The sequence below is a fragment of the Phyllostomus discolor genome, chromosome 4 (assembly GCF_004126475.2).
Source record: "Phyllostomus discolor isolate MPI-MPIP mPhyDis1 chromosome 4, mPhyDis1.pri.v3, whole genome shotgun sequence".
Taxonomy (NCBI): domain Eukaryota; kingdom Metazoa; phylum Chordata; class Mammalia; order Chiroptera; family Phyllostomidae; genus Phyllostomus; species Phyllostomus discolor.
Window position 1 is genome coordinate 148,512,206 of NC_040906.2, and position 13,681 is coordinate 148,525,886.

The 13,681-nt window shown below is 40.9% G+C and overlaps 1 pseudogene; it reads right to left on the reverse strand.

Annotated features, from left to right (window-relative positions):
• The window catches only part of LOC118499950, a 40,854-nt pseudogene extending 28,948 nt beyond the window's left edge, over positions 1 to 11,906 (reverse strand).
• Between the last annotated feature and the right edge of the window lie 1,775 nt (positions 11,907 to 13,681).

Sequence of the window (13,681 nt, forward strand, 5' to 3'; positions counted from 1 at the left end):
CTAGCGATATTGAGCATCGCTTCATGTGTCTTTGGATTTTCTGTATGTCCTCCTTGGAGAAGTGTCTGTTCAAGTCCTTTGCCCATTTTTTAGCTGGGTTGCCTGTCTTCTTAGAGTGGAGTTGTGTGAGTTCTTTATATATTTTGGAGATTAAACCCTTGTCTGAGGTATCATTAGCAAATATGTTTTCCATACAGTTGGTTCTCTTTTTATTTTGATACTGTTTTCCTTAGCTGTGCAAAAGCTTTTAATTTTGATGAGGTCCCATTTGTTTATTCTTTCCTTTATGTCCCTTGCTCTAGGAGACAAGTCAGTAAAAAAGTTTCTGCGTGAAATATCTGAGATTTTCCTACCTGCGTTCTCTTCTAGGACTTTAATGGTGTCACGCTTTATATTTAAGTCTTTTATCCACCTTGAATCTATTTTTGTATAAGGTGTAAGTTGGTGCTCGAGTTTCATTTTTTTGCACGTAGCTGTCCAGTTCTCCCAACACCATTTGTTGAAGAGGCTATTTTTATTCCATTTTATGTTGCTGCTTCCTTTGTCAAATATTAATTGACCATAGAGGCTTGGGTTTATTTCTGGGCTCTCTGTTCTGTTCCATTGGTCTATGTGCCTGTTTTTATGCCAGTACCAGGCTGTTTTGATGACAGTGGCCTTGTAGTATAGTTTAGTGTCAGGTATTGTGATTCCTCCTACTTTACTCTTCTTTCTCAAAATTGCAGCAGCTATTCGGGGTCGTTTATGGTTCCATATAAATTGTTGAAGTGTTTGTTCTATGTCTGTGAAATATGCCATTGGTACTTTAATAGGTATTGCATTGAATGTGTAAATTGCTTTTGGTAGTATGGACATTTTAATGATATTCATTCTTCCAATCCATGAACACCGTATATGTTTCCATTTGTTTGTGTCTTCCTTGATTTCTCTCCTCAGTGTTATGTAGTTTTCTGAATACAGGTCTTTTACCTCTTTGGTTAGGTTTATTCCTCGGAATTTTATTTTCCTTTTTGCTATTTCAAATGGGATTTTTTTCTTGATCTCTGCTTCTGCTGTTTCATTGTTGGTGTACAGAAATGCCTTTGATTTCTGGATATTGACTTTGTATCCCGCTGTTTTACCAAATTCATTTATTAGGTCAAGCAGTTTTTTGGTGGAGTCTATAGGATTTTCTATGTACACTATCATGTCATCTGCAAACAGTGACAGTGAATCCTCCTTTCTGATTTGGATTCCTTTTATTTCTTTTTCTTGTCTGATTGCTGTGGCTAGAACTTCCAGTACTATATTGAATAGAAGTGATGAAAGTGGACAGCCTTGTCTTGTTCCTGTTCTTAGTGGAAAAGATTTTAATTTTTGCCCATTGAGTATAATGTTGGCTGTAGGTTTCTCATATATGGCCTTTATTATGTTGAGGAATGCTCCCTCTATTCCCACTTTACTGAGTGTTTTTATCATAAATGGGTGCTGTACCTTATCAAATGCTTTTTCTGCATCTATTGGTATGATCATGTGGTTTTTGTCTTTGCTTTTGTTTATGTGATGTATTACATTTACTGATTTGCGTATATTGTACCATCCTTGCATACCTGGAATGAATCCAACTTGGTCATGGTGTATGATCTTCTTAATGTACTGTTGGATGCGGTTTGCCAGTATCTTGTTGAGGATTTTAGCGTCAATGTTCATCAGTGATATTGGCCTGTAGTTTTCTTTCTTTGTTGTGTCTTTATCTGGTTTTGGAATTAAGATGATGTTGGCCTCATAAAAAGAGTTTGGTGGTCTTCCATCTTTTTGGATTTTTTGAAATAGTCTGAGAAGGATAGGTGTTAGTTCTTCCTTAAATGCTTTGTAGAATTCTCCTGTGAAACCATCTGGTCCAGGGCTTTTGTGTGTTGGGAGTTTTTTGATTACTGCTTCAATTTCTTTTGCTGTTATTGGTTTGTTCAGGCTTTCTGCTTCCATTTTACTGAGTTTTGGAAGGTTATATTTTTCTAGAAATTTGTCCATTTCATCTAGGTTTTCAAATTTCTTGGCATACAGTTCTTTGTAGTAATTTCTTACAATCCTTTGTATTTCTGTGGTATCTGTTGTAATCTCTCCTCTTTCATTTCTGATTGTGTTTATTTGGGTTTTCTCTCTTTTTTTCTTGATGAGTCTGCTTAAAGGCTTGTCGATTTTGTTTATCTTTTCAAAGAACCAACTCTTGGATTCATTTATCTTTAGAATTGTGCTTTTAGTCTCTATGTCATTTAATTCTGCTCTGATCTTGGTTATTTCCTTCCTTCTGCTTGCTCTGGGCTGTCTTTGTTGTTGTTCCTCGAGTTCTTGTAGACGTAGGGTTAGGTTGTTTGTTTGAAATGTTTCTAAATTCTTTAGGTGGGCCTGTATCGCTATGATCTTCCCTCTCAGGACTGCCTTGGCTGTGTCCCATAAGTTTTGGGTTGTTGTGAGTTCGTTTTCATTTGTTTCCAAAAACCGTTTGATTTCTTCCCTAATATCATTCTTGACCCATTCATTGTTTAATAGCATGCTGTTTAATCTCCATGAATTTGAGTGTTTTGGGTTTTTTTCCTTGGGGTTGGTTTCTAGTTTCAGTCCCTTGTGATCCGAGAAATTGCTTGGTATGATTTCAATTTTTTTGAAATTGTTGAGGCTTGTTTTGTGTCCTATCATGTGGTCAATCTTTGAAAATGTTCCATGTACATTTGAAAAAAATGTGTATTTAGCTTCTTTGGGATGGAGGGTTCTGTAAATATCAGTAAAGCCCAGTTCGTCTAGGATATTGTTCAATGCCATAATATCTTTGTTGATGTTTTGTTTGGAAGATCTGTCCATTTTTGATAGAGGGGTGTTAAAATCCCCCACAATAATTGTGTTGCTGTCCATATCTTTCTTGAAGTCCTCTAAGATTTTCTTTATGTATTTGGGTGCTCCTATGTTGGGTGCATATATATTTACTATATTTATGTCTTCTTGGTGAATTCTTCCCTTGAGTATTATGAAATGACCTTCTGGGTCTCTCTTTATGGATCTTCTTTGGAAGTCTATTTTGTCAGATATGAGTATTGCTACCCCGGCTTTTTTTTCCTGTCCATTTGCTTGGGAAATTTGTTTCCAGCCCTTCACTTTCAACCTGTGCAGATCTTTTATCCTGAGGGGGGTCTCTTGTAGACAGCATATGTGTGGGTCATGTTTTCTTATCCAATCAGCTATTCTATGTCTTTTGATTGGAGCATTTAATCCATTTACGTTTAAGGTTATTATTGATAGGTACTTATTCATTGCCTTTTATGTACATGTGATCCTCTCTCACTCTCTCTTTTCCTTTCTTTCCTTAAAGCAGTCCCTTCAGCATCTCTTGCAGAGCTGGTTTAGTGGAGGTGTATTCTTTTAGACTTCTTTTGTCTGAGAAGCTTCTTATTTGGCCTTCTATCTTAATTGAGAGCCTTGCTGGGTAAAGTAGTCGTGGTTGAAGGCCTCTGGTTCTCATTACTTGGATTATTTCTTGCCATTCTCTTCTGGCTTGGAGTGTTTCCATTGAGAAGTCAGCTGTTAGCCTTATTGGGGCCCCCTTGTATGTTACTTCCTTCTTCTCCCTTGCTGCCTTTAAGATTCTCTCTTTGTCTTGAAATTTTGCCATTTTAATTATGATGTGTCTTGCAGTGGGCCTCCTTGGGTTCCTCTTGATTGGGACTCTCTGTGTTTCCTGGATTTGTGTGACTTTTTGCCTCATCAAACTAGGGAAGTTTTCCATCATCACTTGTTCAACTAGGTTTTCTATCCCTTGTTCTTCTTCTTCTCCTTCTGGTATCCCTATTATATGGATATTATTACGTTTCATATTGTCTTGCATTTCTCTTAATCCCTCTTCATTCTTTCTGAGCCTCTGTTCCCTTTCTTGCTCTTTCTGGGTGTTTTCTTCTATTTTGTCCTCTAGCTCGCTGATCCGATCTTCTGCTTCATCGATCCTGCTTTTCATTCCTTCTACTGTGTTCTTCATTTCAGAGATTGTATTCTTCATTTCCTCTTGGCCCTTGTTGAGAGTTTCTATTTCCTTTTTTATGCTGATGTAGTTTTCATTGAGTTCATTGTAGCTTCCCTGTAGTTTCTCGTAGCTCATTGTGAGCTCATTGAGCTTCCTGACAATCACTGCTTTGAATTCAATATCTGATAGTTGAATTGCCTCTGTTTCATTTAGCATTCTTTTTGAGGCTTCCTCCTTTCCTTTCATTTGGGGAGTATTTCTTTGTCTTCCCATTGTTTGTGAGACTCTTCTTGTTCACCTCAGCTTCTTATATTGATCTGTTCTGGCTCCCTGGGTTTATGGTGTGAACTTCTTTAGTAGAGTAGCAGTGAGTTTCAGTGGTGCTGTTTCCTTGACCCCCCAAGCTCACTGGTCTTGGGCTGTTGTTTAAGTTGGCTTTGTGTTTGCCTTTGGGTTTTGATGGTTGTTGAGTCTTTCTTTGGTGGTTCCTTCCCGCCAGCTGGTTAAATGTGGGTCAGTCTGTCCACCACCTTCTGTATTTTGTTGTGCTGGTGAGGGCAGGTTGTGTTGAGGCTGGTTCTTCTGTTTGTACAAGGTTTAAAGAAATCTTGTTCAGTTGTTTGTATTGGGTACTGTCTCTACTGTTTAGTTGTATTTCCAGATAAGTCCTGGATTGAGGTTTGTGTGGTTACTACTCCCTCCTTCACCTTCTTCTGCTGTTATCTGTTAGTGGTTCCTTAGTTGTTGGGTTTCCTCTTCCAGTGGGTATCCTGGTGTTCACCTCCTCCACCTATTCTTTTTTGTCATCAGATGGAGGGGAAGGCAAAATGGTTTAAGACAGCAACCGAGAACTCTATGCTATTTACAGTAGTAGCAAGTAGGGAAGATATAGGAGATCCTTTCACTATGTATAGTGTTAACCGTGGTCTTCCACCCAGCTAGCTGATTTTTAGAAAGGATGGAAAGAAGATAATACTCTTGTTGGGGGAGGAAGGATTGTGAGTTGGATCTATAAAGCAGAGAGGTTGTGGGAGGTCAGATTCTGGGGTAAGGTGAGAGTAAAGGATAGTAAATAGGTGTAGTGTGTGAGAGAATAGAGTTAACCACTACAGTAATAGAGTTCAGAAAACTTTGAAATGGGCTAAGATCTGGGGGGGGGGGTGTTGTGAAGTAATTACAATTGCATGGAACAGCAGTTATTTACAATAATATTATGGCAACATTCATATGGCAGAGTCTATGAAATCTAGGTAATAAGGATAGGGAGTACAGAACATTGAGTAGTATGCTGATAGGACACAGGTGAGTTAATGGACAGTAGATTAGTAATACGGTATAGAAAGAGATATCAGGGGAAAGCTGTCAGGTCATACAATAAAACCAGCCTAGCAAAGCAGGCTATACAAAAATAAGAGGGATATAAAAATACTGTTAAAAAAAAAGATGTAGGAACACTGGAAAAATAATAATAATACAAATATGCAATAACTTGCAGGTTCTCTGTAATAGCAGAGTGACATTTATCTCACTGTCCCAGCTGTTGTGATGCCCCTTCTTTGGGTTCAACTTTGGTCTTTTCACCGATCCAGGATTTTGTCTCACTTGTAGGTATTTAGGAAAAAATTTAAAAAAGAAAAAAATAGAAAAGGCAGACGAAGGCAGGAAGAAGAGATAAAATTGGAGGACAGGAAGGAGGAAGGAATAAAACAAGAAATCAGGTAAGAGAGGAAAAAGAAATCAAAAGAGAATAAAAACAATAAAACTAAAAAATTAAAAATTGTTAAAAAAAATAGAATCAAATTAAAAAGTCTCTTGATTTCAAAGTGGCCAAAGTGGTTTTTCCGCTCTTGCTGGCTGAGGCAGGCTGAAGGATGACTTGTTTGGCTTTTCTTCCTAGGCCCGTGGGGTTCGCACTGGCTCCTCAGCTTTGGGTCCTGGGTGTGGGAATCAGGTCTTTCCCCAGGGTTACTGCTGTGGGCTGGTGTGCGGGGATGCTCCCCCCTGCAGGCGCCGCCCCCGCGCCGGCGCTCCCGCGAGCGGACGCGGCCGTCCACTGGCCCGGTCTCCACCACCGGGCGCGACCGTGCTCCCGTGAGCGGGTGCGGCCCGTCTGCTGCCCGCGCAGCCGTCCGCCGCTGCGCGACCGGTGCCCCCCGCAGGCGGGCGCGGCCCGTCCGCCGCCCGCCCGCTCACAGCTGGGGAGCAGACAGGCCAGAACCACTGATCACTTCAGGAGAATTCCCCAAACAGTGTCTGTGTCCATTCACTCCTTCCTCTTGGGAAATTCCTCCCAATCGAGCCCGCCTTTCTCCACAGTGGCCCGGTTTCTCTCACCGCCAAAGCTCCAGCCAGAACGGTGACCCTGGGAGTCCGGGTCCGCAGCATGACTCGGCTCTGGTGCTCACCGCCTCCAAAGCTGCTCGCCACCCGGTGTGCCCGCCAGCACCTGGATTCCTCCCAGAGCCGCCCAGACCTTGCTCGGCTGGGGAGGGAGCAGTTGACCTGGCTCTCTCCCACTAACCCTATGGTAAACCCAGCCGCGGCCCCCGGGCCTGGGGCTGCAGCCCCGGGACCACACGCCTGTCCTGGGAGCCTACCTTGATGCAGCACTCCCCCTAGGATCCGTTCTTTGTTCTTTCGGTTCTGCCACAATCCTTGGTCCTCTGTTTTCAAAAATGCTGAAATATGTTGGTTGCTTGCCTTTCTACTCCAAAGATCGGTCAGGACTCTCTCCCCTGAGCAGAGGAAAGCCAAACCTGCTCCTTCCTACTCCGACGCCATCTTAGATCTCTAATTTAGTTTTAATTTTGATGTGGTTGTGAGAGGAGCTGACCTGTGTTTACCTAGGCTGCCATCTTAACTACAAGTCTCTCACCTTTCTCTCTTTCATTTTTTCATATATCACAAGCATCATTTGCCAGATTAAAAATGGAAGTACAATGAGAATAAATAACTCACTCATACTTACAAAGAATGGATGGGAGTAATGAGATCAGAGTTGATAGCTCTTGAGTTCTGGTCTGTGAATGCTTTTCTCTTCATCCTTTAAAATGTGGCAGATTTAATATGGAGCTAAGGAAACATAAGCTTCAGGGCCCCTCTGTTGCATGAGTTCCTTCCAAAGTCCAGAACCTAATTTTGTTAATGTGTAATTTTTAATTTTTGTCTTTTAAAGAAGACTCCCTACCCTCATTTATATGACTCTCATGCCCCCCAAAACCTAGATCCATCCCTTACCCTCCTCCAAACTCTAACTTTGCTCTGATTCTGCACAGCTGATCACCACCCCTGTGTTCTCTGAAATCTGGACTTTGCAGTTTTTGCTTTTCCTAATCTATCCAGCCTTCCTCTATGTGCTAATACTCCTTAGCTTTAATACTCCAAATCTTTTCCTTAGTCTCAAAAATTCAAAATAATACTTCAAGTAATCAGATGACAATGTTCAAATACAGATTGTGATTTATAACTTTCCCTAGTCTCTAGTTACAAGAATATTCTGAATTTCCTGTTTTAAGGTATATTTAAAGTCTGGATTTAGAGAGGATTTTATTTAGTCTGAAAGTAAGTGTGTTTTTCTCTCTAATAAATTAGGTCTCACATACAATGAGAAGCATCGTTCATCTTTAGTAAATACCTTAACTGACCTGGATTATTGTCATGAACATAAAATTCCATCAATTCTAAGAACCAAGTATCCTGGCTCTGTAGGAAATGTGGAGGGCATCAGAGAGCTGTGATGTTTTAGCTTTTAATTGCCCTCCAGGTCTATGCACTGCATTTTTCAAAATGATTTCCAAAATTCACTGGAAGAACAGAGCTATCTTTTCTGTCTTAAACATTTTCTCTAAATGATCCCCCTGGAATTTTAGAATCTGGTTGTTCCCTAAATGTTGAAAATTTATCAGGGTAAAACACCTTTTCTTTCTCCTTACTTACTCATATTTTTCAGCCTCTAAAAATAATGCACACTATAGCAGCAGCTGAGAGCACGAATAAAAATACAATAATAAATGAGGTGGAGCTCAAACAAAATGTTCCAGTCAAGTTCTTGCATCACCTATGCTAGCTTTGGCAGAGTTTCTTTCATTACTGGGTCAGCTGCTGGAAGGCTCCAGGGAAATAAGGAAACCTAGCCGCTGGAGACATAGTTCTGCTCCTGCAGGTGTGGGGTCAGTATCAGGAACATACTAGGTGCTTAATAAATGTCTGCTGAGTTCATTACCAGTACCAGAAATCTAGAGTGGTAGCAGTTAAAGAAAATGATAGTGACATTCACTATTTATTGTGAACCTACTATGTGCTCAAGCATATGTGCCATGTTCTACATGTACTGTATGGAAGGGTACTGGACATTTTGAATGAACTACTTTGATGTTGCTGTTTTGATATAGCTGTTCAGAGGTTATGAACATTTAAATAAACAAAACATGATTTTTTCAGCTTTATTTATTATCAAGTCATTGGCACTCTATCTTTAAGCCACAGACCATTACCCAATTCCAACTCTGAGGCACAGCTCAGACAGGGATGATGGAGAAGCATCTTCTCACTCAAACATACATAGAAGTGGAATTCATATGACTACCACACTTGCTAAGCACAAAAAACCTGTCATCCCATCTCTCTTCTGAAAAAGAAATCTAATTCTCTGAGAATTCGCTTGTGGGTATCTTACAGTCTTAGATTTCTTCCTAAACATTCAGTGGTCATGCTCAATGAGTTTTAATTGGTAATCACATATGCCTACTTAATAATAAAGCTTTTTGATTTCCAGTTGAAAAAACTAGAGCAGTGAATCTCAGTGCTCTCAGAGGGCTATATTAGAATACACATTTTAAAAAGGATATTCAGTATGTAATATAATTTCATCTCTATAAAAGGATAAAAATAATCATTAAAAATATCAACTACATAAAAGTTAATAAAATAGAAAGTAAAAGTCCACTATAGGTAGAGTAAGGGTTCAGGATAGAGCAACCGACAGTGATAGCTGTACTTACTACTTAGTGACAAAAAGCAACAACAAAGCAGTGATTTTCTACATCAAAACAGGTATAGCAAAAATTCTTACTTTAGTCTCGGCAAGTTGGATGTCACATACCTATTTTGTAGACCTTTTCCAAGGTCACACAGCTTTGTAAGCATCTGAGCCAAGTCTGCCTGATTCACAGACTGTGCCTTTTCAACTATGCTTTCTGTGCCATGTAGGAGATCTGAAATAACGTGACCAACGCAATTGCAGCTGACTGTAGGCAGCTTCTGGTACAAAGTTCTGGGTATTGAACAATGTTGGCTAACAGCTCCAGCTGTGCTGCTTGGGGCATGAGGTAGGTTTAGATAACATTTAGATCTTATAAATCAAAGATATCCTCAGCCCTTCAGAGGGTTCTGGTGACTGATCCTGGTGTTTGGTGGGGGAGCATTTGACACATTGGCTGATATGTATGGTTCTGTCTCCTCATGGAAGGGTCAAATGGATCTGCCATAACACACTGTTTTATTTTTTCATAGGACTTATCATTATGTAAAAGTGTCCTTAGTTCTTGGGTTTATTTACTTACTGTCTTTGTCCTCTCACTAAAATATAAGCTGTCTGAATGTAGGTAGCATGTTATTTTTGTTTCATGCTGTAGCCCCAGCTTCCAGCACCTTGGTCAGCAAGTCTTGGAAAACAACTGTTAAAAGAGTGCTGCTCTGCTCACTTCTTTCCTGTTTTCCCTTGCAGAGGTGGATGGTCAAAGGTCTTCAGTTTGGTGTATAGAGCAAGTGAGAACTCTGAGTCTTGTAGATGATGATTAAGGTGGAAACAAGGGTCTAGTCCTGCTGGAAAATTTTTATAAAGTAGCAGGAGCAGAGCTAGGTCAGGAAAGATTTGGAGCTCATCTTGATGGGAGGCTGCCAGGCTAGGAAGTTAGGACAAGATGTGGATCATGAAGCTAACAGGAGAGTCCAAGAACCAGAAAGCAGGTTAGGGTAGAACATAGTGCTTGTGAGTATAGGCGTCTGAGCTGGGCCTGACTCCAGCTCTACCCTAGACTGTGTGACTTTGGCCAACTCACTCAATGTGCCTAAAGAGTTCTTTTATACTTATCTATCAAATAAGGTTAATAATAACATCCATGAAATTATACTATGAAAACTTAGCAAATTAAATCTTATACATGGAACACACAATAAATGGTAGTTCTGATTAGTAAGCTAGATAGTTGGTCAGTAGAGAAATGCAGGACAGCATAGTTGGAGAACAAGTCTTGTGATTTGTGCACTTACGAAGGGAATAATTGAGAGTTGTATCACTGACTATTTATTGACAGATTCAGGACTTGCCATTTTACTCTTGGTATGGGGCCTGAAACAGAGTTAGGACGAGGGAGTGAGCTTTGTAGTGGTGGCAGAATCCCATGAGCTTTACCTGTAAGCCCAGGGAAGGCCAGAAGCCCCACACAGGCAGAGTAAGTGTGCCTCTTATGCTTACAAAGCAGAATAAATAAGAAGTTCGGGAGCACAAAAGCAGAACCCAAAGAAACACCCCTGCTCTGATATCTTTTTAATTAGAGAAAGGGAAAAGGAAGTGTCCAGAGTCCAGTCTTTCCAGTGGAGAGTGTGTGATTTTTCTTCCATGAAGAAAGAAGTGGTTGCTTTGCTTTAGGAATCTCTGGGATTTGGAGGAACATTTGTCTGGCACTGTGGTCCCAATATATTAGCCATTAGCTAGCTACACATGGCTACTGAGCTCTAGAAATGTAGCTGTTTCACACAGAAGTATACTATAAACTTGAAATACACCCTGGATTTTGAAAACTAAATACCAAAAAAGGATATACTGTACCTCATTACTAATTTTTTATATTGATTACACACTGAAGTGACAACTAAAGTTTAGATATGTTAGGTTAAACAAAATATATTGTTAAAAGGAGAGGAGGAAGATGGTAGCATGGTAGGAGGGAGCAGATTTCCCTTCCCCCTAGGCACGGGAGAGAAACTGGCCAATCTGCAGAGGAACAGAGCAAGGGGCCAACAATATCACAACATTTATGAAAATAGGGCATCAAAAATTATAGTGGACATTGAAAAACCAGACAGTAAGGAGACTGCTTCAGGATAATAAGGGCCCAGGGATCAGCACGGGCACTAGGGAGGTTGCAGCCCCAAGCCCAGCACTCCTGGGTCTGCCTCAGGGCACTTGGGAGAGAGCAGAGTCAACCGCTCCCTCCCCAGTAAAACAAGGTTTGAGCAGCACCAGAGGAGGCCTCTTGCTTGAAGGCACAGAGAGGGGAGTGAGGACTGGAAGATAATCACACAGAGGCTGCATGCTCCCATGCATAGCCCTGGGAAGAGTGAGTGCCCCAGACTGCATGATCAAGGGCGGCCTGGCCAGGCACCTGCACCCCCAAGCCAGAGAGACTGTGGTTTTGTGGAAGACCCAGACCCCACAGCACTGAACACAGAAAAGGCACAGGTGCTGGAGGGAACCTGGAGCCCATGGCGGTGACCTCGGGGGAAGTGCTTGCCCCCTGGGGATTCCCAGATCTCACAAGGTGAAAAGATGAGGATGCTTGGCGGGATCCTGAGCCGTCGCAATGAACTAGGGGGAAGTGCACACCCCTTCAGGATCCCCGGAGCTTACACCATGAAGTACGTGCCTCTCCCTGGGGCTTACACCATGAAGTATGCGCCCCCTCAGGATCCCTGTAGCTTACATTGTGAACCCTGAAAAATCGAGGACGCTCTGCGGGATCCTGGAGCCCGGGAAGCTTTCGGTGGTGAGCTCAGGAGAGTATGATTGGCAGCGCCCAGACCCACACCCGGGGCCCTGCAGAGAGGCACGGGACTGGCTCTCGGGAGAGCTTGTGGCTAGCCCTGGGGCAGTATGCGAGAGACTGACTGAATTCTGACTGGGAAGGGTGAAAAGCATTCTAATCACCCCTCAGTCTGCTGAAGCCAGCAAGACCAGAAAAACTGGTTTGGCCAGTTAGAAACCAACAAGAGGTTTTTGTTTTGTTTTGTTTTGTTTTGTTTTGTTTGTTGTTGTTGTTTGATTGTTTAATTTTATCTTTTTTAAGTAATTTTTAATTTTTTAATTCTTATTATTTTTATATCTCTCAATTCCTTATAGTTCTCTTTCTTTCATCCTAGTGTTATTCCTTCCTTTCCAAATTTATCCCTCCTTCATTCCATCTTCTGCTTTTTTCCTTTTTTTTTGAACCTGCAAGTTACTGCAAATTTGTATTATCTTTTTTCATTATTCTTACATTTTTATTTTAATAGTATTTTGGCATTCCCCTTCTTTCTGTATAGTCTTCTTTGCTTGGCTGGTTATACTGTATCATTTGATAGGTTTCCCCTGTTATCTCATTCATAGTGTATTGCTGATTTACTGTCCTTCATTTGTGTTCCTTTAGTATACTACTCAAGGTTCTATACTCCCTATTCTTGTTACCTAGATCTTGTAGATTTTGCCATATGATTGTTGCTCTAATATTACTGTAAATAAGACCTATTCCATACAATTGTAAATACTACACAACACCCCTCCCAGATCACAGCACATTTCACGGTTTCCCGAACTCTATTATTGTAGTGGTTAACTCTATTCTCTTACACACTACCCCTATTTACTATTCTTTACTCCCCCTCTACCTCTGAATCTGACCTCCCACAGCCTCACTACTTTCTAGACCCAAATCACAATCCTTTCCTCCCCAATAAGAGTCTTATCTTCTTTCCATCCTTTCTAAAACTTGGCTAGTGGAGTGGAAGACCACGGTTAACACTATAGGAAGCCAAAGGATCTCCTATCTCTTCTCTACTGCCCACTACTGTAAATACCATAGAATACTCTCTTGCTGTCTTAAACCATTTTGCCTTACTCCTCCAACTGATCACAGAAAAGAGTAGACGGAAACTGTGAACACCAGGATACCCGAGGGAGACTGCACCACTGAATCTCACAGGTACTCTACGACAGAAGTTCACACCAGAAACCCAGGGAGTCAGAACAGATCAATTTAAGAAGTAGAGACTAACAAGAAGAGTCTCACGAACAATGAGAAGACAAAGAAATAATCCCCAAATGAAGGAAAAGGAGGAAGCCTCAAAAAGAATGCTAAATGAAATAGAGTCAACTCAACTATCAGATATTGAGTTCAAAACAATTGTTATCAAGAAGCTCAATGAGGTCACTGAGAATTACCAGAAACTACCAGGAAACTACAATGAACTCACTGCAAACTATATCAAAATGAAAAAGGAAATAGAAACTATCAACAAGGGGCAACAGGAAATGAAGAATACAATTTCTGAACTGAAGGAATCAAAAGCAGGATCGATGAAGGAGAAGATCAGATCAGTGAATTGAAGCACAAAGTAGAAAAAAACACCCAGAAAGAGCAAGAAAAGGAAAAGAGGCTCACAAAGAATGAAGAGGGATTAAGAGAAATGCAAGACAATATGAAATGTATTAATATTTGTAAAATAGGGATACCAGAAGGAGAAGAAGAGCAAGAGATAGAAAACCTATTTGAAAAAGTAATGATGGAAAACTTTCCTAATTTGATGAGGCAAAAAGTCACACAAATCTAGAGGAAACACAGAGAGTCCCAATCAAGAGGAGCCCAAAGAGGCCCACTGCAAGACACATCATAATTAAAATGGCAAAATTTCAAGACAAAGAGAGAATCTTAAAGGCAG